This window comes from Lynx canadensis, chromosome C1, assembly GCF_007474595.2.
Source record: "Lynx canadensis isolate LIC74 chromosome C1, mLynCan4.pri.v2, whole genome shotgun sequence".
Taxonomy (NCBI): Eukaryota; Metazoa; Chordata; class Mammalia; order Carnivora; family Felidae; genus Lynx; species Lynx canadensis.
In genome coordinates, this window is record NC_044310.1 from 126547204 (window position 1) to 126572852 (window position 25649).

The 25649-nt window shown below is 35.8% G+C and overlaps 1 protein-coding gene across 9 annotated transcripts in view; it reads left to right on the top strand.

Annotated features, from left to right (window-relative positions):
- Window positions 1–25649, top strand: part of R3HDM1 (R3H domain containing 1) — a 210220-nt gene that overhangs the window by 39096 nt on the left and 145475 nt on the right. The window contains exon 1 of one of the 9 annotated variants that reach the window (XM_030327924.1): window positions 16966–17155. The exons of the other annotated variants lie outside the window; for them this stretch is intronic. The gene's annotated coding sequence lies outside the window, so the exon portion shown is untranslated. Of the gene's footprint in view, window positions 1–16965; window positions 17156–25649 lie in introns of those variants that run through there. 9 annotated transcript variants of the gene reach the window in all.

Below are 25649 nucleotides of genomic sequence, written 5' to 3' on the forward strand. Positions count from 1 at the left end.
GTAAGTGTTCACTATTCATTTTATTTAATTTCTTGTGGAAATGAGCTCTTCCTTCCTTTTACCTCTTCCCTTACCGCTTGCTGTTAGGTTGGTAACTAGGGTGACCATATGTACCAGTTTACACCTATTGCCTTATTAAAAAAATAATATGCCCCCTTTCACTCTTTCTAGTTTGGGCAGAAAATTATGTGGTCATCTTCTCTGTCATTCTCTTATAGCAGTGATTGGTAGAAATATCTTGTATTCAAGTGTTTTGGCTGTTTTGGCTGATAACAACCTGATTCCTTCATTTATCCCTTACAACAGCAAGTAGTCTACAGGATGATACTTGGCTACCCTGAATCCTTAGCAAGGAGAATAATTCATGAATGTGTCATCGTTGTGTAGGGGTCATATAATCTAATTTTTCTTTATGCTCTGCCAAAGGAAGTATTCGAATTGCCTTTTAATTTAAAGAAAGAAAACTTCTGTCTGTTCTGAAGGATTTGGTACATTTTCTCATTTTCTGAGAATGAGAACTACATGTCTGTCTTGTTCTCCTTTTGCCCCTGCTGCTTTAACACTCAGACTCAATCCTCAATGAGGTATCTGTATTAGCTGTTTTGATAGTTAACATATGTCTTCCTTTCCATGAGAGCGATTTTATGGTACACTCTTTGGCACTTTGTTAGCTATCTTAAATTGGAGGCAAGGTAATTGATATAAAATCATAACAGTTACTTTTTCAGCACTCAATAAATATTAGCCATAACTATCTTTAAAATAAACTAAGGCTGGGTGGAGAAAGTACCCATAGCCAAGTGGAATACTTTTATAACTCTGGTACAGAGAACAAAGACCAATCACTAAAAATAAGCTAGCTACGTAGTACTAGCCTTAAAATAATTGTTAATGCTTACCATTTGGCTCTTTAGTGTGTGTTTCCCTTTATATTTTGTATCTCTACCTCAGCAGTAAGGTAGTTGTGGACAGTTGCTTACTAACTATGTGCAGCGTATTTTTGAGAGGACAATAAGGTGAGTCTGAAAGAGTCACATTTCCCACAAGTATAGATAATAGCATATAGGTTTTTATTAATATTTTTATAAACAAATATCTAATATACATTTTAGAAGACCAGTAGGGAAATACAAATAAAAAGAATGAAAACTAGCCACTAAAAACTATTATAATCCAGAGAAAACCATTGTTAACATTTGGTATGTATCCTTCCCGGCTTTAGAAAATGTATTTTTTGCATTTCTTGGCCAAATGGTTATCACTAAATTAATAACTAATTCCTTGTTTTATTTTAACAAAGAATCAGATCATTTTGTACGTACTGTTTTTTGGTCTGGTTTTTTTTTTTACACCTATATATATCACCGTCATCAAGGCTGCCAATAAAGGAATTTCTGCAGCTTATTGAGTGTATTTACATTTGCCCAGTCAGTCCTGCAGTGTGTACAGTTTTTCACTTTTTAAAATTGTACTATGATATATGTTGTAGTTTTTTCTTTAGGATAAAATTCCTCTAAGTACTCTTCCTGGATCAAACGATATGTTCATTTACGGTTTTTGATATATACTGCTGAATTTGACCTCCAAAGCTTTTGGACCATTTTTCACTCCCACCAACAGTGTATGAAAGTCCCCATTTTTCTGGGCCCTCCCTGCACTTGGCAGAGTTCTTTTCTGTCCTTGCCAGTGAAAGTGCTGCTATTTTCTGAAACTGGTTTTCTTTAATCAAAAATCTTTAATTTCTTTGCTGTGAAATACCTATTTATTTCCTTGCTTATTTTTCATGGGTATGTCCATTTTTTTCTTTGTTTTTTTGCAAAATTAAAAATATCCTTTAATAGTATTTAACTTATGTTATCACAGATTATCGCACAGGACTAACTGAAGATTCTTTGCAGGTTCAACAATAAGAATAAATTAGTTTCTTGGCCCATGAAATTTAATTGCAAATATACAAATAGTGAAATTGAACACTTTCTTAAATAATTTATGATTCAGGTATCACTCTTGAATTTCATTTTATCTGAAAGGTTCTCCTCAACATCCACTCTCCGTGAGCTGGAAACACTATTTAAGGAAGTAGAATACTAGATTTCTTTTTTCTGTTTTTGTAAACTGGGCAGTTGTTTTTGAATACTGTCCTAGGATATGTGTAAAGCTCTTGATAATATTTTGCCTGTTGCCTCTATAGAAAGAGCAGAAGTCAGGAGTATGAGTGGTACTCCCCAGACCTCACAAGATGCCAATGCTAGTGTTGGGACCTCAACTTTGGAAACTCATAAATTTGTTTTTGCTTTTGCTTTACTCACATAAAGTAAAGCAAGTACTCAGGTCATATATGTTAATAAAGTTTACAGAGAATGAATAAATCCAGGTGTCAGATTATTAATTGATTAAAGTTGAGTTCTGCTTCAGTCAGCATTACCCACACATTCTCTCCAGGCTAACCTGAATGAACTAGCCAAATTCTAATTAGAAGGTTGTTTGGTAAGCAGGGTGGTTGGTTGGATGGTCTCATAGGAATATACCTGTTGTAGGGAAGGAAACAATCAAATATGTAAGCCTGAGCAAAATGGTTTCTCCCTTGTTGGTATTGGCACTCCTGGCTCTAGTACTTACTTTTAAGATGATGTTCTCAACTTTTGCAAGTATAAAAGAATCTATTTTTAATTTCAGAAAAGTCAGTAGTGACATGCTTGGGATATAGATCTTGCTGTAACTCAGCAGTGTCTCAGTGATCTGCAGCCCATTGTCTGGTAATCCCTGCTATAGTTTAGCAATCCTGCTTCTCTTTACAGACTTGGTCCAGCTATGGCCCAGTATACTCACTCATAGACTTTGGGTGCTGTTAAACTCTGGAGTCATATTTACAGTGGCTTGATTTATTCCCAGAGATAGATAATTATATTGTGTGTGCACATGCACATACACAAGCTTCTTGTGACCCATACAATGTAATCTTTCTATTACTGCAGGCAGGGGTTAGGGGCTCACTGTCGCCTGAAATACTGCCAAGAATGGTAAACCTGATGACACCAGCAGGGCAGTGTTCCTGAGTATATCAGGATGCAGCTATTATATCTTCCCTTTAAAAAAATAAATTCTTTTTTTTTTTAATTAAATGTCTAAACTGATATGGTATTCATAACAGCTCCTTCTCATTGAAAGGCTAAACCATGCCTAAGAATCATCTACTGGTCTCAATTCAGAGTTTATTTCTGGGTATAGTTTTTTTTGTCTCTCTTTTTTTTTTTCACTCTTTTTTTAAATTTATATTTTCACTGTTTAAAAGAGCTCCTATTCAAAGGGAATATTGGTGACCTGTTAGAAGAAAGAGATGAGGGAATAAGGAGTTACCTACCTCCTTGTTGCTAAGAGAACAGTTTCCACATAGGGAATCAGCTCAGGTAGGTAAGAGGTCTGACAGTTCAGTTCTGGGATTTCCCTGCCATGAAAGCCAAAGAATGTGCAAAGGGACAGCAAATCATGATCATAACAAACCTCAACTCTATAAAACCAGGGAATCATGATCATAACAAACCTCAACTTTATAAAACCAGTTGCTTAAGCCAGAAACTTGAGCATCACATTTATTTTCTCTGTCTCCCCCAATCTAGTCACTTACCAGGTTCTGCAGATTTTACCATGGATGCTGTGTTGTGGGGTTTTGTTTGTTTGTTTGTTTGTTTGAATTTTTACTGGCTTTATATTCTAGAGTATATGAACCAGACTTGACCTACTCTGTTCGACAAGAAAGAAATAAGAATAGATGGTAATGTTTGCCAGTTAAACCAATTATGAATGTAGAAGACTATTTAAAAGTTACACTATCACAGAGAAATAGGTGATCTACCAAAGTGATTAAGCACATAGACTCTACAGCCAGACTACTCATTTAAAATCCTTGCTTTACCACCCACTAGTTGTGTGTCCTTGGGCAAACCTAAACCTACTTACCTAAACTTTTCTCAACTCTAAAATAAGGATACTTCTATTACTTGCCTCATAGGGAATGCTTAGAACCTACCTGTTACATAGTAAACCCTTTTTAAGCCTTAATTCATGGTCCTTTTCTTGTTTTTGTCCAAGAATTAGAAGAATCTGTTCTTCAGCTAATAAATTTGAATCTATTGATTATCAATAGCTCTTCCGTTTAGTAGGGTATTTGAGATGAGTCATTTTAAAATGTAAGCAACTAAATTATCCTTATTCTCTCCACTTAAGTTTGTGCTCCACCAATTGATCTCTGGATTAATTCTTTGTTATTTGATATACAAGTTAAGTGATCTGAATGGTGAATGTGGTGTCCAGTCGTAAAGCATTTTCTTAAGTGTCTCTATAATTTAGGAATACATAAGCAAATAGTACTAGGGCCCATATGCTTGGCAAAAAAAAAATGATCTTTTATTTGTTTGTGGTTAAGTGATGAGATGGCTGCATTTTAACCAGCCTCTCGGAAATTTATTGTGTTTAACTTAATTTTGTTAGTTAAGAAGGGGATGATAAACACTAGGAAAACTGGTTCATATACCCAAATGGACAGAAAACTTCTTTGCAGAATAAAACTTTTATTGATTATAGTGTATATCCCACACCTAGGGCAAGAATCATTTTCCCCTTACAGCTGTCTGGCTCTCCCAAAGTTGCAGAAATGAGCATGAGAAAAAAAAATTAAGTAATTCTCAGTAAGTAATTAAGTAATTAATTAATTAAGTAAAAAAAATTAAGTAATTCTCAACATTGCTGTTGAGATCTACAATAAAGCTTTTCACCGGTATTACCAGAAGTCTTGTTGCTCTTGCATGACATCAGATGTACATTTTCATTATCCTAGGTCCTTTGGTCTTTGATTAGGCTTTGCTGTCTCATTTTCAAAACTGTTTTTGATGTGTGTGTCTTTTGGGGCCAAATTTACTTCTGGAAGACTCGTTTATGCAATGAGTTTATCAAAAACTGCCTTTCTACCCCTCAGAAAAGTCAATATAACCTTATTAGCCTTCTTTGACTTATTTCTCTTGAGCCCAAAGATGACCATACATTGTTCCTTAACACATGTCCATACTACCAGAATTGCTAGAATTAATATATTTTTTTAGTTAATGAGGAGTATAAAATGTTTGTTGGTAATTGTTTTTCAAATGTGTCAAATACAGATAAATTGGATTTTGTCAGAAAGTTTTGTATTTTATAGGACACCATTAAGAAAGTGAAAAGAAAACCCATAGAAAAGGATAAAATATTTGAAAATATTTACCTAATAAGGGACTTATATGTGGAAAATGCATATAAAGAATTCTTACAACTCAGTATTAGACACATAACCTGATTTTTAAATGGGCAAATGATCTGAATAGACATTTTTCCAAAGGAGATATACCTGTGGCCAATAAACACATGGCAAAGTACCCAACGTCATTAGCCATCAAGGGAAATTCACATTAAAAGCACAGTGAGATAGCGCTTTATACCCACTGAGATGGCTCTAATCAAAAAGATGATAAATGTTGGCTAGGACAGAAACAAATTGGAACCCTCCTACACTGCTAGTGGGAATGTAAAACTGTACAGCCATTTGGGAAAGTAGAGTTGCCATTTGACCCAACAATTAGACTCCTAGGTATATAGCTGATAGAAATGAAAACCTGTGTCTACACAAAAAAACTTGTACGTGACTGTTCATTAGCAGCATGTTCGTGATAGCCAGAAGATGGAAACAACAAAAATGTCTATCAACTACAAATAACAATTCATATGAAATGTGCAGAATAGGGAAATCTATGGACAGTAGATTAGTGATTATTTAGTCTGGGTGGGGGTTGCATGGATTAGGAGATAATAGTTAAACTGTACAGGATTTCTTTATGAAGTGATGAAAATGTTCTAAAATTGACTGTGGTGGTAGTTACACAATTCTGTGAATATACTAAAAATTATTGAAATGTACACTTTAAATGGGCAAATAATATGGTATGTGAATTCTGTCTCAGTAAAGTTTTTAGAAAAAATAAAGGTCAGGAGGGCTTCCCCTCAAGACATTGGTGGCCATCTAACTACTGTCTCCCAATTTTCCTTGGAAAAAATATAAGGAGAAAAATATACAAAACTTGAAACATAGCATAATTTGAGAGATTTAAGCCTCAAAATAACTTTAAGTAAAAAGAAAAAATACCAAATCAAGCATATGAACTCTCCTACTCACTCCTTTTCTGTCTGCTACACAACTTTTGTGGCAAGCAAAGGCCAAAAAAAAGGATGAGGGGCAAAATGGAGAGAGGAACTAACTTGATCTAAACAGTCAGCCAGAAAGAAGACTAAGTGCGCTCTAAAAATTCTAAAAGAAAAAAAAAAGGATTCACATCGGAGTAGAGAAGGATTTAAAAATACGTACAATTTGGAGTGGCAGCTTTCAAAATGTCTAGCTTCAGTGGAGGAAAAAGGCACATAAGGAAGGGAGATGTCTTCTTTGGCAGTTGGGTGGTGGAGAAATGATAGAAGCACAAGTAGGAAGTTCAGAATCCAGCAAGAACAGAGAACCACAAAACTTCAGGATTCATGATAACTTCTCCCCCAGAACAAAAAAAAAAAAAAAAAAAAACAGTTGGCTGAAATATCTGGAATTTGCAATATTGACAGAAGAGAGCATCATTAAAATAGGTATCTGTAAATAATCCTAATAAAATAGTGTTCAGATGAAAATTCATAGCAGTAGACAGATTCATCTGTAAAAATAGGAGTAAGTAAATTCACTTTCCGCCTCAAAACAGAATCTGAAAAAACAATAGCAGAGTAAACCTGAAGAGAGCACAGGAAGGAAATGACAAAGATAAAAGAAATTAATGAGGTAGAGAATAGAAAAACAGTAGACCTAATTAATCTATATTGTGAATTTTTTAATTGCTAAAATAGACATTACTAGCTAACTTGATTGTGAAGAAGAATAAAGCAAAAATATGCAAAATAAGGGTGAAAATAACCATTGAAAACAATTTTTCTTAATTTTGAAATTCATAAGAAACTACTTAAACCTCATATCAATTAATTTGAAAGCCTAAATGAATAATATTCTGGGAAAATACAAATTACCAAAATTAAGTGAGAAATTTTAAACAGACTAGTTTCCACAGAAGAAATAAAGAATGTTATTAAGAAATTATCCTGAAAAAGCATCAGCCAAGTTTCATAGAGAAATTCTACTGAACCTTCAAACCTTTATATACTGCTATATAAATTGTTCCGGAGCACTGAAAATTATAGATAACTTCCTAATTCCTTTTATGGAGCAAATGGATTGGTTCTTAACCTGATGAGAACAGTAAAAAATAAAAAGTACTACAAATCAATACCCCTTATGAATATTGAAACAAAAGTACTAAATAATATCATTGTTGTTTTTAGGTAATATGTCATGATCCTATGAGATTTATTTCAGGAATGCAGAGATGGTTCAGTATTAGGATCTATCAGTATGATACTCCATTTTAATAATTTGAGGAGAAAAATCTTGTATCTCCATTGATACTGAAAAAGCTTCCAAAAAAAAGTTCACAGAGTGCTTGGGTGGCTCAGTCGGTTAAGCCTCTGACTCTTGGTTTTAGCTCAATTTATGATCCCAGGGTCATGGGATTGAGCCCCATGTCGGGCTCAGTGCTGAGCATGGAGCCTGCTGAAGATTCTAAAAAAATGAAAATAAGCAAAAATTGTTTTAAAAAATTCACCTATTCATGATAAAAATAAAACAAACATACCCACTCAAGGAAATACAAATTACAGGACCCTTTTCTAAATAATAAAAAAATCCTTAGTCCTAAAGCCGGAAAGTTTATCTAATGCGAAATACTAGTGGTATTTCCACAATATATGAAAACAAGGTGAGTGCCTACTATCTCCAGTAATATTCAACATTGTGATGGAAATATTAACAAATATAATTAGTTAAGAAATTTATCAGAGGCATGAGAATGGGTAAAGAAGCAAAATTCTATTTGCATTTTAAATGGTAGTAATAGCTAGAAAACCCTCGGGGATCACAGGTAAAACTAAAACAGTAAACAGTTCAGTAAGATAGCAGTATATAAAATTAACTTGGCCTCATATACACAAACAATAACCAATTAATGTTCTTTTTCAATAACAACAAAGAAGATTACATACTTAGGAATAAACTTTTTAAAAATTGTGCAAAACCTATATGAGAATAATTTCCTAACATTTTTGAAGGTTACAGTGGTAGACTTGAATAGGACAACTCTACATTATAAAGATGTCAGTTCTTCTTACTTAGTTTCTAAATTCAATGCAGCCCCAGGGAAAGTACCAAGAAATTATTTTAAAATGAAGATAGACAATTGCTACTCAGTTATATGGAAAAACAAAGAATAGCCAGGAAGAGACTGAAAAAAGGAGGAAAAAAAAAAAAACTGCCAGGAGGGACTTCCCCTATCAGTCATTAAAACATGTACTATTATAAAACTTCTATAATTAAAAAGTGTCCTGCCACATGAATAAAACGGAGCAATCGAATAGGAAGCCCAGAAACAAACCAAGATACAAGTGGAAATAATAAAGGGGACATTTCATATCACTCGGGTAGAAAAGGACTTCTTAATAAGTGGTATTAGGATACCTGGGTAGCTGTTTGGAAAGAGATAAAATTAAATCATTTTGCACAAGAATAAATTCAATGTAAAAGTGTTTATACAGATGAACATAGCATTATTCATAATATCCAAAAAGTAGAAACAACACAAATGTCTCGGTTGATAAATGGGTAAACAAAATGTGATCTATTCCATACAATGAAATGTTTTGGCAATAGAAAGTGTTGATACTTACATGGTATCACATGGAAGAATCTTGAAAACATTCTAAGTGAAAGAAGGCAGTTAGAAAAGGCCACGGATTGTATTATTAGTCTATTTATGTGAAATGTCCATAACAGACAAATCAGAGCAACAGAGAGTAAGTGAGTGGTTGCCAGAGGTTGAGAGAATTTGGGGTAAAGGGGAGTGCCTGTTAAAAGGTACGGTGTTTGTCTTTAAGGTGATGAAAATGTTATAAAGCTGGTAATGGTGGTGGTTGTACAACTCTGAATATACTGAAAACCATATGAATTGGATACTTTAAATGGATGAACTGTATGGTATATGATTTATATATCATTAAAGCTGTTACCAAAATAATAATAAAATTCAAATTGATAACTTTTCAAAAGAGAGAAAGACCAAGACAGAGATTATACAAGTACTAGAAGAAACATGGGATTTTCTTGTTTAACTATGGTGTATGGAAAGACTTGCTTGCTATGACTCAAAAGTCCAGAAGCAGTAAAATTTGACTTCATAAAAATAAGAAAATTTTGCATGTCAAAAACCACTATGAGAAAACTTGAAAAACAGCTGAAAAACTAGTAGGAGAAAATACTGTCAACATATACCACAGGCAAAAGGCTAGAAAAGAACTCTTAATAATTAAAGGAAAAAATATATATATCTGCATATGTTGAGAGACAAAGGATCAAAGACATGATAGAAAAATAGGGAAAAGACCTGAAAGCTTACAAACAATATAAATCTGATCCTTAAATTAAAAAAAAAGTTTGGGGCGCCTGGGTGGCTCAGTTGGTTGAGTGTCTGGCTTCAGCTCAGGTCATGATGTCACAGTTTGTGGGCTCGAGCCCCGCATTGGGCTTTGTGCTGACGGCCCGGAGCCTGGAGCCTGCTTCAAATTCTGTGTGTCTGTCTCTCTGCTCCTCCCCCACTCATGCTCTGTCTCTCTCTTTCCTTCAAAAATAAATAAAAACATTAAAAAAATAAATTTAAAAAAGTTTAATCTCACTAAAATTAGAAAAATACAAATGAAAACAGCATTGAGATAACATTTCTTATTGATCAGATTGATGAAAATTTAAAAGAATGACAGCACATTCTCTTGCAAGACTTTTGGGAAATGGGCACCCTTATTATATACTCCTGGCGGAAATGCAGACTGGCATAGCGCTTCTTCTGGAAGGCGACTGACAATCCCTAATAAATACATATACACTTTTAAACCAACAATCCCACATGTAAGAATCTCTGAAAATAACTCCTCCATATGCACAAATTTACTCATTTTAGGAGTGTTTGTAGTTGCAAAATATTGAAATGTCCATACAGGAGAATGACTGCATCATTTATGGTACACAATAGAGTACTGTGCAGCTGTAAGAAAGAATGAGGAGTATCTGTGAACTGTTATGCTGCAATTAAGTGGGGAAAAAAAAGAAAGTACAAAAGTATCTGTAAACTGTGCTACTCTCTGTGTAAGGAGAGAGATGTATATACATGTATCTGCTTATTTGTGCAAAGAGAAATACAAGAATGATAAATCAAAAACTAACGAAATTGGTTTCCTATAGGGAGTGGGTGGGAATGAGATAGAAAGATTTTTATAACTCTGACTCTTAGGACTCTGTTAATTTTTCACATGCACTCCAAAAAATAAGTAAAAATCAACTCAGTGTGTGTTTTTGGGCAGGTAGGGAAGTAGGTATTCCAAAATGGAATACAAATCCTAGCGATGAACCTTACTGTATTAGAAATGAATAAAACAAGTACATTGACATGAGTAGGGAAGAAAGGAACTAAGTAACTTGGAAAAGAGTACTTTGATTATGTACTCTAAAGACAAAAAGAACAAAGTGCTGTTTAGTAAATGTGTTTCTTACAGAGGTATTGGTTAGGAGTTCTGAAACTATCTTTTGTGTATACTGAATTTGAACAACTAAGTGAATATATCATAGATAATGAAAAGTATGATTTCTGACTGTTGGATAAAGCACTTAGAAATAGTGCAAGGAATAGTCTAGAATGAACCCTGGTTTTCACTGGAGTTGGACGTATCTGTGTGAACCCATGATATAATATATATACAGATGCAGAAATACAGAAGTAAACATAGATGTATGAATCTGTATGTCCTAGCTCTCTCTTGAGAGGGACAAAGAGCCCTGAGACACTAGTCAAAGTGAGCAAATGAGTGCCCAGACCTTCTCTAAATACCATTTCCAGAAAAAGGAAAACCTGGATCCTTGGAGAAATGGTTTTGTCTGAGGCTGGGACCAGGAAATAAAAGATGAACCTGGAACATCATGTGGTACCAGAATGTAATTTTTAAAATGCAGGTATTGGATTATAACCCACAGAATAAAATAATATTCAGATATTCATACATAAAAATAAATATATAAGTAAAGGCGGAGAAGGGACAGTGCTTTCTTACCTTGGAATTCCAGTAAGCCTTAGAAGAGGGAAATGAAAATCACACTTAGGTAAACAGCATTGTAATAATTATTGCATGCAAGAAGTATCAATGGATGTTAAAATTAGCAAAATTATGATGAGAAACAAGATGTTTTCAAAGTCAGAATGCCTCCCCATAGGATACTTATTAATTACAAAGGGGAAAATAGTAATTGTATAGGAAAAACATGACAGACACGACCTTAATCAAGTATTCAAAATAAAAATCACTGGTTATAAAACATAGCAATATTATGTGTACCCTGATAGGATGCACTGAAAAGGGTGTAATTTCACTACAGAGGTATTCTTGCAAAAAAAAATGCATACTCTTAATCTAATTTCTAATGAGAAAACAAGGCAACCCTAAATTGGCATTCTATAAAAGAACTGACTAGGGTGCTTCAAAGTAGTTCAAGGTCATGAAAGACAATGCCCTTTACCATGCCCTTTACTTTCTGGTATCCAGACTTGTGTAAGAAGCAAAAATCAAGTTCTAGCCTGAGTATTCCAAAACAAATATCCAAGTTCCTGACTTTGCCATAAATGGTTACTGCTTTTATCAAAGGATACAAATGATTTTTTCTCAGATAAAATCTTTGTTACTTATGAGAAACATAGATTCGAGGCAGCTTTTCTTAAAAACTGTAATAAAGGCTCTTGTTATGAAACAGATGGACAAACTAAAATGCAGAATAATGAAGGAACCCAGTTTAACTGTGGCTAAAAAATTAAAATGAGTATTTCTACTAGTCAGAAAGATAGGGATAAATCCATTTGTAAACATGGATGATAATGTTTCACATGATTCTATTTGTCTTTGAGCTTTGGAAAATTTTAGGACATAAATTCAAGTAATTCTGAATTAGTGAAAAATCATAATTAAAAATACTTTAAACTGTATAGTTTTTAAAAAAAATTTTTATGTTTATTTATGTTGAAAGAGAGAGAGAGAGAGCACACACAAGCGGAGGAGGGGTGGAGAGGAGAGAAAGAATCCCAAGCAGGCTCTGCACCATCTGCGCAGAGCCTGACGCAGGGCTCAAACTCACAAACTGTGAGATCATGACCTGGGCTGAGATCAAGAGTAGGATGCTTAAATGACTGCACCACCCAGGCACCACTAAACTATATAGTTTTATTACCATTAAGTAGGTTCTGACGGGAAAGAACATACACAGAAAATGAACCTTTCATTTAGGAACAAACTACAACTGGCTAATTAGACACAGAACCTTCAATATTTCTTTTGGATACTACACCATTAATTACCATTAATGATACTATTATCATTAATTAGTAAGTCAGCTTTGTATCCTGTAAGTGTTCAACACAAATAAATAGTGAAACAGATTTAGAAAGGTTTCTTACAATGTCTTGAAAATGTGCTTAAAATAGGCCAACAAGGTCAGGTAACAAAGGAAACTTTCAATAAATCCTCAGTAAGAGAAATGAATTAATGAATTTAATTTTTTGCTTGCAGCTCAAGTTTCATACTGTACTTCTTAGAATGCTCAACATCCTCTGCAAAGACTGAAGCACAGTGACTCTACTAACATCTTGTTTAACTGTAGTTAGAAGGTAAAAACCTAATTCCCAACTGAATTATAGGAACTAGGGCAACTATGGGACTAATAACAGAAATTTAATTTTCTAGATCTAATCACTGACATTCCTGTTAAACTTTAACTTTTTGTTGCCTTAGCTCTTACATGCCTTTTTAAATACTTGACCTTTAAAGGTGAAAACATTTGAGCCTAATTCTCTTACATACTTCCTAAAACATTCTAAAGAAGAAGAGCAAATGATTACCATAAACAAGAGACATCTTAGGGGTAACTAATCTTTTATAAAGTTAACATTTTCTTAAAAGTATAAAATCAGTATTTGCAACCAGTAATGTAATAACAGATTCTTATAAAGATCAAGAATACATGACAAAATCCTATTGGATGAAAGACTGCTACTGAGCAAATTATTCTTCAATTTCTGATAATCTTTAATTATAAAGAGGAAAGGTATGTTTACAACCTGCAGACTCTACCTTAACTAAGTGACCAAATTTAGCATCACCAGTAACAGGACAAGCTAACATTATATTCCTCCTGATGTATTGTAATAGGGGACAAAACAAACAAACAAACCAAAAAACCAGAAAAACAAAAAACACCTATGCAATATTCCTCTGAAAATATTTCATCTGAATCTAATCGTGAGGAAACAATCAGACAAATTTACACTGTGAATCACTCTACAAGACAGCCAACTTGAACCCTTCATATATCAGTATTAGGAAAAAAAAATAAGCAAAATTATGTAAGACTAGAGGGATGTGATAACAAATATAAGTGTTATATTTGATTAGATTCTGGATCTTCTTTTTAAGATTAAAAAAAATTTTTTTTTAATTTAGAGAGAGAGCATGGGGGAGAGGGACAGAGAATCTCAAGCAGGTTCCATGCTCAGTGCTGAGCCCAGTGTGGGGCTCGATCCCACAACCCTGGGTGGGTCATGACCTGAGCCAAAATCAAGAGTCAGACACTCAACCGCCTAAGCCACCCAGACACTGATGAATTCTGGATTTTCCAAAAAGCTATGGAGGATATTCACAAACAACAGGGCGGGGTGGGGGGAGTCAACTGTACGGTTAGTACATGAAATAAAATTTTATCAACATTATAATTTGGGGGTATGATAAAAATACATTAGCCAGAGAGATAGGAGCAAGAAAATGTGGCAAAATATTAAGAACCAGTAAAGCCAGAAATCTATTTGGACATTCATCATACTATATTTAAATTTTCTGGTATAACCTTTTCCAGCAGTCTTCCTCCCTTTTTTCTTTTTGAGGTAAAGTCTTTTTTTTTTTTTTTAATTTTTTTTTTCAACATTTATTTATTTTTGGGACAGAGAGAGACAGAGCATGAACGGGGGAGGGGCAGAGAGAGAGGGAGACACAGAATCGGAAACAGGCTCCAGGCTCTGAGCCATCAGCCCAGAGCCTGACGCGGGGCTCGAACTCGTGGACCGCGAGATCGTGACCTGGCTGAAGTCGGACGCTTAACCGACTGCGCCACCCAGGCGCCCCTTGAGGTAAAGTCTTAATCTGTTAATTTCTTTTTTTATATGGAATTTGACACATCTTCTAAACTGTGACAGTACATTTATTAGGATTATATATATTTTCACAATGTTACAAAAGGGAGGCAGGGAGACTATCATAAGGCTATAACCTATTAACAAATATAGCACAGTTTCCTTTTGAAAACTCTGTAATTTGAAGTAAAAATACCTCACTTTGAAGTATTAAAAAAATAAGATGCAGAAGACATTATCCTACTAAGGGAGGGTTCTTTCCACGATTCCATGCTAAAGAATGTGGGTTTCTACACCTCTCCACTCTCCAACACACTCCTTGTGCTGAGTAAGCTAGCCTTTCCAAGTCGTATTCTGTGATAGCCCAGGTGACCACAAGATGACCTAGATATTTGAACCCTGGAAATTTCCTCATTTTCTTAAGATTCTGCTACTTTTACTGAAAATGAAACCACAGCAACATGAAAAGAAATTCATTTCCTGTGATCTATTTTTCTTTTTTAGCCAGAAGAGCCCCTGTAGTAAAAACACTTATTTCTAATAATTGTCAGTAAACAACAAAAGTACAAAATTCCTGAATCTTGGCTTGGTTAAGACACTTCTATTTATATTATACATCTTTAGTAAAATGTTTCTTTGATTTATGAAATAATTAATAGAATTTTACAATTGGAACAGACCTCAGGAGCACTCTTACCTAGTCCACACCTCATGTTATAGTTCAGGAAACTAAAGCTCAGAAATGAAGTGACATTATGACTGCCTGTCTTACTGTTAACTGGACAGTAGTCAGCATAAACTAATTAATTAGAGGCTATAATAAGTTTCTATCATATATTACTTACAAATGGCCCAACATTAATGTGGCCTAATTTGGTGCCTTGTTTGCTCTCAGTGGTCCTGATAAATTGCAAAGGTGGATAATATAAACACAAAGGGATTATGTCCCTCATGGGATGGATTCCTTTCATTTTATGAACCATGAAGTTCAATCCTTGAATACTTTTCTGTGTCCTGTCGTAACGAGGCTCCAGTTGTCTTATTACTTACATTTAGATGCCATGTAGCATTTTTAACAATGCTAAACCTGAGATTTCCTACCCCAAAGTGAAACTACTTTATGACTTAAGTGTTTCCTGTTCAATTAATACATATGTGCAGTTACATTATAAAAATATGTAATATATAACATATATTGAGTGTTTCAGTAATGATCACCTAAGATTAAAGTTAATACACTTTTATTTGCTACCATTATCAGAAAAATATGGGAAATGTAGTATGCCAGGTAGTAAGCAGTGTGTAAATATTAATTTAATTAAACCTTGTGACAATAACCCTAAAGGAGGATGTTATCCCTATTTTCAAGTTGAAAAGTCATGGTAAGAATTGTGCACTGGGGAAATAGGTATTTTGAGAAACTTTTAGTAAATTAACATGAAACTTCTCAGTCAAGAATCACTGATAAATTAGCTGCTTTTATAACCTTTGTCATTTGAATAGTCAGGGAAGGTTTTGTGGACTTAAATCTATTATTAAGTCTATTTATAGGGCTGAAATAGAGCCTATTTTTGAAAAAGCAATAACATTTTCAAGTTAAAAAGTCAGTGACTTTTGTTTTGATGTTTGCTAAGCTGATAAATAGTGCACTGCTGATCTCTTAGGCTGTAGGGCATATCAACTCTTGAAGACTTTTAACCTTTTGGTATGCAGTTTTTCTTCCGATAGTAAAGGTAATAAGCCTTGTCTCATAGGATCTTTACAAGATTCCTGTATATTGCATAGGATGGAAAACAGCCATGTGCTTCATACTGGGTATGAATCATAGAAATAAGTGGTTAGAATTTTAAAAACACACTTGTCTACTTATTTGATGTTTTAACCAGCAGACACAATTGCTTTTATGTTTTCTTCATTTTATTTTGTGTGTCTGCTCCTAGTTATTGACTGTTAAGATTTTTTTATTTGGTTTCAGTTGATTCCTTTTCTTGTAAGTCTGCCACTTGAGCTCATCTAGACAGCAAGCATCTGACACAAGGCAGGATTGTTCTCTGATCTCTGTTCTTTGCTGTCTCCATCTGTTGGTGTGAAGAAGTAATGCTCTTGCCAGAATAAGCAAGCTCATTTCAATTTTAGCAAAAACGAACAAATAAGGAATTATGCTCTTAATGCATTTTCTTTGTGACAATTAAGTCAGCTTGAAGATGTAAAACTATCATGGCATGTCAGCTTTTGTAGGCAGATTGTATTTTATACACTTTGTGTTAGTGATACTAAAAGTGTCAAAGAGAGTTATTAAAAAGCTGATATATTAACTATGCATAGATTCTTTACATTTTGTTTTTAGGGAAACAAATACGGTTATCTAAACTTGTTTCGTCTGTGAGGTCAGGAATCTGCAAAAAATTTTCAGAGCGAGAAATCTCAAAAATCCTGACAGTCTTTGCACATTCACAGTTTCATGGGCTTTTGCATCATTGCTTCTGAATTGCTAATGAAGAGCTCAATATAGCTTCTGATGCATTTCAGATACTCTGGGTGGTGACTGGCTAGAGTGTTACTGACATCACAACATACAGCTGTTGACTTTCTATTGTCTCTGAGTCCTCGGCAAGTGCTTTAGACTGCACTAGCAGCGCTCTCCCAATGCCTGGCTAATCAGCTGGCTATGTGTGCGGTGAGCTCTGTAGAGGAGCAATGCAGAGCGTCAGTTTACAGATACTATGGAAAGTATATCTTCATTCACTCTGTATGATGAAGCAAACACCAATACAATGAAGGTATGTATGTGACTCTTCATTTATTTGCTAAATGTGTACAAAAGGTAATCAAATATATGAAGAATTTTTCATGTTCACTTAGTACCATAATTTTGCTAGAGGCATGTGTGATAAAATCCTTATTAGCATGTCCAAAATGAGAGCATGTCTTAAAATGATTTTTGCTTATTTTTGCAAAGATAGATTTGTGTGGGTTGCTAGAGTGAGTTATAGGAATCATTTACTTCTTAGCTGTCGTACAAGTTTCTCCTCCCCTACCCCTAAAATTTGTGATAACTCTTTGTACTGTATTGATTGAACACTTTACCTGTGTGCTTCTTGTTATTAGTGTATAACAGAACAAATTGTCAGTTGGAGAAATGATTTCTCTTTCAGGTTCATCTTAAATAGACATGCTCTATGGCTTGTTGAATCTTAAAAATTTCATTGTGGAACAAATGCAGTGTAGATGAGACTCTTTTGGAAATTGAGAAACTAAGAACCTTAACTTTCAGAGCTGATGTTAATTTTTTGTACCCTTTTTGGAGGGAAGAGATAGAATAATTTTTAAAGTACTAAGAGCAAAATCTAGATCTGGTCATTGCTGTGATTAGCATAATCGTATCATTGCAAAAGCAAATGCTAATAAAACTGTAATTTTTAAGAGTGATCTTATTTTTCATCATACTGTCTAAAAGATTTTGACATTTACCTTGGTATTTTATGGTTCTTTGAAACAGGATCTCATCACATAGGTGATACTGAATTACTAAAATATGTCTATTAGTGTGTAAACCTGGAACGTTTGAAAGGTTTTTCAGAGTTTGGCTTGCTTTCAACCTGAAATTAGCCACATTTTACCAGTATATGGATGGAATTGCTGTGATATTTTCAGCACCCCCATAGTATGAAAATTATTTTGATCTTGAGAAATAATTCTTCTCTTTTAAGAGGAAACAGAAGGAAAATCACTAAATGGCTTATTATCCAGTGCTGAATATCATTACTTTCTTTCTTTGGTTTCTTTCTCATTCCCAACTGTGTCAGTAATTAGTATGTTGAAAATATTAATAGCTGTTATTAAAATTAGGGTCTTTTATCAGATACATTATTTCAACCTAATGTCAGGAGAATTTCATCATTTTCTCTTTTAAGCTTCAGGTTTTCTTTTAAATTTTATGTTGAAAAGTAGAAAAAAATTAAATAGCACATACTCTGAATTCTTGCCTACAACTGCTTTTATCCATCTTTTGTTACATTCCACTTTTCTTTCATATCTTACCTCTTTATTATTTTTTTTTCTTTAGGTTTCTGGTTGCATCTCTCTGTCCCCCCTGCCACCCCACCCGTGTGTGTGTATGTGTGTGTGTGTGTGTGTGTGTGTGTGTGTGACTTTCTGAATGTTTGTCTCTTCTTTTCTTCCTCTTTCCTTCACCCAGCCTGTTGGTCTCTTCCACTTTGTCTCTGTCTCTTACCATTTCTGTCCATCTCTGTCTGGTGTCTCCGGGTCTCTCTCCCTCTGACTCAGTCAGTCTGTCTGCCTTTCTCTTTCCTTTTCGATTCATCTGACTCTCCCTTTCCCTGGTGTCTCGCTCTCTGTTTTTGTCTCCTTCTCCCTGTCTGTGTATCTCCCTCTCTGTCTTTCTCTGTCTATCCCTTCTCCCTTTCTGTTGGTCTCTCTGTCCGTCTTTCCCTCTCCCTTTGTCTCAGGTTCTCAACGTGCCCCTTCCAGTATCTCTCTGTCTATCCTGTCCCCTACCCCTTCCTTCTTCCTCTCTTACCTTCCTTTTACTCTTCTGTGCCTTGCCTTCTCCCTGCCTCTCTGACCCTATTTGTGTTTCTCCTGGTCTCCCTGACTGCCCTGCTCTCTTGTCTTTTTGCCTCCCTCCCCTTTCTCTCTCCACATTTTGCTCATTTTTCCATCTTTCTGTCTTTCCTGTCCAAGCTTTATTCACACACATACACTTCAAATTTTCATTGTCAAACAGTTTTTCAGTTTTCAGTGGAACCAGATCTGCACTTGACTTTATTTTTTATTTTTTGGTTAATTCATGGCAGTTACTAGTTGGAATTTAATTAGTTGAATTAAACTCTTTGCTTTCTCAAAGATATTAATGGGTAAATAATTAAATGTATTTTAAGTAAACAGATTTTACCATTTGCTCAATTTGTTTTAATTTTTAGAAACTTATGTTTTAGGCCTTATACGTAGATTGAAATGATCACATGTTGAAATTATCATTTAAAATGTTTTGTCTTCCAAAGATACACATTGACACTGTCAAAGGGAATTCTTTTTTTCTTAAGTGGTTTTTCTTTTAATTTTTCAAGATTTTTGGAAAGCAGATTTAAAATTTTTACTTTTTAAAATAAGATAATATTTCACTTCATAGCTATGTTTCAGGTTATGATAAACTTGTATTTTTTTTATACCTGTATGGCTTTTGATACCATTCTGCATTTTCCAAATGTGTTAAATTGGACATATGTTGGGATTTTTTTTTCATTTTTTTAGCTTTTTACTTTGAAATAATTATAGATTTATAGGAAGCAGCAAAAATAGTACAGAGAGGTCCCATGTGTGTTTTAAAGATTTGATGTTTTCCTCAATTTTTTTATATCTCATGTCTCAGTTATTTAAAATAATCTGGGTGGTGGGGTGCCTAGTTGGCTCAGTTGGTTAAGCATCTGACTTCGGCCTCAGTCATGATCTCAGTGTTCCTGAGTTGAAGCCCCATGTTGGGCTCTGTGCCGACACCTCAGAGCCTGGAGCCTGTTTCATATTCTGTGTCTCCCTCTCTTTCTCTGCCCCTCCCCCACTCATGCTTTGTCTGTCTCTGTCTCTCTCTCTCTCTCTCTCTCTCTCTCTCTCTCTCTCAAAAATAAATAAACATTTTAAAAATTTTTAAATATTCGGGGGGCACCTTGGTGACTCATTTAAGCATCAGACTTCAGCTCAGTTCATGATCTCACAGATTGTGGGTTCGGGCCCCATCTTGGGCTGTGCTGACAGCTCAGAGCCTGCTTCAGATTCTGTGTCTCCCTCTGTCTCTCCCCCTCCCCCACTCATGCTCGGTCTCTGTCTCTCTCTCTCTGTCTCTCTCTCTCAAATAAACATTAAAAAAAAATTTTTTTAATATTCTGAAGAACAGAAATTCACTTAACGTTTACCTAAGTTTACATAGTCACAAACCTAGCAACTGTCATCATATTGTGTTTACTTTGTTTTGTAAAGCAAATTAAAAAAGCAATTTGATGAAGGCATTATGTATCTTAAAATAGCACTGTAGTTTTGTGACAACTAGCATAGAACTATCAGGGAAGAAAATGAAATTCACAGTTAACAAGTTATATATGTTTAAGAAGCCAAGAAAGATATGTAAGATGAAAATCTTTTCAGAGCAGAGTTAAATGTCATTTTCACATATATCCCTCCTATGAAATTACATTGCACTTGTTGTTTATACATTCTTTGATTCCTGCCCTACTGTATAATTGTCTCTGCTGTATAATCAGACTCCTGGTACGGTGGGCCATGGGGTGGTGGTGAAATAGGACCAAAAAGTCATTGTCTCTGTAAACCTTCTCATCACACCTTTCTGGCTGACCAACTTTTTTTCTGCCTGATACAGATTATCTTTAATGGAATTAATACAGTGGTTTTTAATTTTTCAGACTAAGTTCCTCTAAGCCATAGAATTCCACACATGAGCTTTAGTAACTAGGGGAAAGCATGAAGCCCAGTTGATGTATCTTGATGTAACCTCACCTCACTTGACCAAAGCAGGTTTGGGGGGGAGGGGAAGTGTGTGTGTGTGTGCGTGAGCGCGTGCGCACACACACACACACACACACACATATATATACATATTTAATACTTTATGTACAACATGCATATAAAAATGTTACATTTAAAATACAAAACAAGAGTTGCTAACTAGGATTCACGTATATGCTTCTGAGAACCAAGAAATCCTGAAAACCACAAGCAAAAATGTCTGTGAACATACATATGTATGAGTGCTGCATTTCTGTAGAAAAGATCCTTAGATTTAATGGGATTTTCAAGAGGATCCTTTCATGGTTAAAAATAATTAAGAATTGCTGCTTTATGGTGTCTATAAACTTACTCAGTCTATTCTGTGGATTTAACATTTTCTCTTTTTCCCTTTATTTTCAAATGCTTAGGAGGGTGTATGTTTTCCTCCTTTAACATCAGGTACTTCCATAAAAACATAGTAGTTTTATAAAGTAGTTTGAACATATGCAGTGAATGATTACCAAGCACCCCTGATGCCAGACTGTTACATGGGATCACCAGAGAGAGAGCTTCTTTTCATAGGTAGAAAATGAACACCAAAATAATTGAGGACTGCATGCCCCCACTGAGCTTCCAATGAGATAGTTGTAAAGAAAGCAAGAAATGTATTAAGAATTAATGACTACTAAAACAATTCAGCGTGGTAGACATAGCTAGGAAATAATGAAAGTCATTAAAAAATCAGATCTGAAATTTATTAGACTCTAAATTTCTTCACTTTGTGCAAAGCCATAGGCATTTGAACCAATTAAATTGGACAGAACCTTAGGTGTTTTAAGGAGAAGTTTTGTCTGCTCATTCTCTAGTTCAGTGTATAGTGTTGGATTCTGGAGACCATGAAGGTCTCAGCGGTGTTCACTCATGCCTCATAGCATCCTCAAGCTGTAAAAGTGTTTGCACTTTGTTGTACACATCCTTTTGTAGAGTATGAAGGTGGATGAGGGCAACTGAAAGACAACACCTGTTCTACCTCCAGCTGTTTTTAAGCTATTTTTACTTAGCATGAAATGCTCTTTGACCAAAAGAAATAAAAGATTTTTGAGCTTCCTTCTGCCACCCCCTCCCCAACATAATCCCTAGGTGCTTTCTTGAAAGAGGCTTATGATCCTTTGTTAGAAAGAATGTGGTTGGCAATTCAAGAAGTGAAGGGTGGCACATTAGTGGTTATAAAGCAGAATGTCTGCCAATTGTAACCTAAATTAAAATCCTATAAAGGAAATATTTTTGTCATTAAGAAAGAAATGGGTTATGTTAGACCTGCTGATTCAAATGCTAGAAACAATATGAAGTTTCACATGTGGACAAAATACATTAAACTACCGAAGAACCTTTGGGTGGATTAGAAAAACGTGCCGGAAGCCCAGCATGTGTTTTACTAAGACTCTTTGATGACAGAGTTTAATACTTTAAAGGCCTTCAAAGAAGTTTCACTGTGATCCTATGATAACAAATGCTAGTCAGGGGTAAAAAGTACATGGAGGTAAATTAGTTATATTAGTGATACAGAGAAAAAAAAAATCAAGTAAAATAGCATTTTGAAGGCATAAAGGGAACACCACATCAGAGTTTAGCTACAATACCACAAAGACTAAAGGTTTCTTACAGTATACCCTAGCACTTGCCATAGTGCCATAGTCTATGTAACGTATATACCTTCTCAGTGATGGCATTAAGAATGATTGAATAAAGATAAACTGGGCTTGTGCTCAAGATGATGTTCACTTTTATTCATGAACTATAAACTACAAATATGCTATGAACCCAGCACAAAATACATTAGTAAGGAATGTAGTAAATGGGACTAGACATTGCAAAAGGTTGGTAATGGCAGTGACTTCTAATACCAGCTAACCCAGAGTTAGGCCTAACTTCACCGATTAAGGGCACAACCCGCACAAATCTACTCTCACTTCAGACACCAGGCCACCCTCACTTCTGACCAGCTGGCTACAAATTTGAAGGTTCCTGTTACCCCCTCAGGATTAATAATTGACTATAACATTTTACAGAACTCAGGAAAGTGCTGTACTTAAAATTAGTTTTATTATAAAGGATACAGTCTGTGCCAAACAAAGGAAAGACACATAACACAAGATCTAGGAGGGTCCCAGATGCAAAGCTTCCCTTGCCCTCTCTCTGTGGAGTTAGGATGTGTTATCCTCCCGTACAGTGATATGTGACAATATGCAGAAGCTCACGCAAGCTTCAGCATTCAGAGTTTTCATTGCAGTTGACGTTACATAGGCATGACAGATTGAACCATTGGTCGTGCAGTTAAACTCAAACTCCAACCCCATTCTTCCCTTCTAAGAGGTCATATGATATCACATAGCTCAAAATCCCAACTTGCTACTAACCTGGTTGGCTAGTCTTTCTGTTGTGACCTGTCCTCATCCTGGGTCATTCATTAGCATAAACTACTTAGGGGCCTACCAGGAGTCACCTCATTAGCATAAACTATCAGAACTATCTCATCCTCATTATCTATGCCCAGTTTTCAGGAATCTAAACCTTTAAATGTTGTTTATTTCCCAAAGTATGATCAGATGGTAAGACCAGTCTTTTTTTCTCTGTAGTCTTTAGAAGAGATTTTATGTGCCAAGAGAGGTTATTACAACCTGATCTATTTAGATCCTACATTTAACAAAACACATAAGTAGGGAGCTCCCAGTTTAATCCTGGACTGTGTGATAGGTTTAGAATTCAGGCAAAATACATTTTATCCTTGCTAGTAAGTTAATAAAGCCTTCAGATATAGAGTTACATTAATGGCCCTCACTTTATTGCATTGTCTCTTACCTTCCTCTCCTAATGTCTAAATGCCTTTAGAATCTCACCAGGTTACCCCATGATTCTCCAAGGTAGCTCCTGGGAGCTCATGAACAGCCCTTTTACACTCTTCAAATTTTGCCCTCGTCTGGCCCACTGCCACTTTTGCTGGTGCTTGCTGTAAACTTGCTCATGTCCCTGCCCAAGACTCCATCTCTTAGAGCATCCAACATTAGTCTTCAAGGTACCATATTCCCTAGAATCTTCTGTGCTGGGCTTCATCACCGGGGCACTGTAAGCTGTTTGTCTCCCACTTCTCTGCTGCTTTGGTTCACTAATGAAAACGTTCTCTTCAGCTTCTGTTTTGGCTCAAACTAGGACCCCTGCTATGTAAAGATATGTGTAGAGTTCTTTTAGTATGCCAGCTTTCCTAATTTCTAACTTTCTGTGTTTTGATTTGGCATTATTAGGCTTCTTAAGCACTGTGCCACACAGTGATGCAAAGTTAGAGCTGGAATGGCTGAGAAAGGACATTTAGCCTGGACTGTAACCAGGGTGCACCTGAGCTATCTCGTTTAAATCACAGGACACCTGGGTGGCTCAGTTGGTTAAGCATCTGACTTCAGGTCAGATCACAATCTCACTGTTCGTGAGTTTGAGCCCCACGAAGGGCTCTGGGCACATAGCTCAGAGCCTGGAGCCTGCTTCAGATTCTGTGTCTCTTTCTCTCTGCCCAACCCCCATGCTCTCTCACTCGCGCGCTCTCTCTCTCTCTCTCTCTCTGTCTCTCTCTCTCTCTGTCTCTCTCTCTCTCTCTGTCTTTCTCTCAAAAATAAGTAAACATTAAAACAAAATTTTTTTAATTTTTTAAAAATCACTCCCTTTACACTGACCTCAGTTACAGAATTATAGGAACCCTCCAGTCTTGTAGTCTCCCCAAGAACTGTGCCCAAACAGTTCTGGATATTGGTGTTAGCCTTAAAATGAGCCTCCTGTTAGGGACTCACTCCAGTATTTGTCCTCACCCACTCTTCTGCCCAGCTCCCACAGCCATCCCAACCTCCTGACTTCTAGCAAGTAATGTTCTTTAAATTAGAAAAAGGGTTTATTAGATATGAATTCCCTCAGTTTCCTGTCCCATTCCATTCAGGTTCTGAGGACAGTGAATACTTTCAGTGTTTATCCCTCTACTTGTGCTTCTTTTTTTTTTTTTTTTTTTTTTTTTAATTTTTTTTCAACGTTTATTTATTTTTGGGACAGAGAGAGACAGAGCATGAACGCGGGAGGGGCAGAGAGAGAGGGAGACACAGAATCGGAAACAGGCTCCAGGCTCTGAGCCATCAGCCCAGAGCCTGACGCGGGGCTCGAACTCACGGACCGCGAGATCGTGACCTGGCTGAAGTCGGACGCTTAACCGACTGCGCCACCCAGGCGCCCCTCTACTTGTGCTTCTGACTCCATGTCTTCATTTCTTTCCACTTTAGATTTTCCTTCTCATTCTTAATCTTTATTTTCCTCTTAAACCTCCAGCTTCTCCCCCTCCCTTCTTTCCTAGCTACTCTTTGGCCTATGCACTCTCCATCCTGACAGTGATGTACTAACTTTGTGTCTTTTTTTAGTTTATTTATTCTGACAGTTTATTTATCCTGTGGGAGGAGAAGCAGAGAGAGAGAGAGAGAGAGAGAGAGAGAGAGAGAATCCTAAGCAGGCTCATGCCATCAGCACAGAGCCTGATGCAGGACTCAATCCCACAAATTGTGAGATCATGACCTGAGCTGAAGTTGGACGCTTAACCAAATGAGCCACCCAGGTGCCCCCAAATCTGGTAGTCTTTTTGTTACTCTGCCTCCCTGCTCCTCTCTCTAGGGGTTGTTTTTCCCTAGGGATTCTTTCCCAAGCCCACTTCTTACCCTGCTTGATGGATTC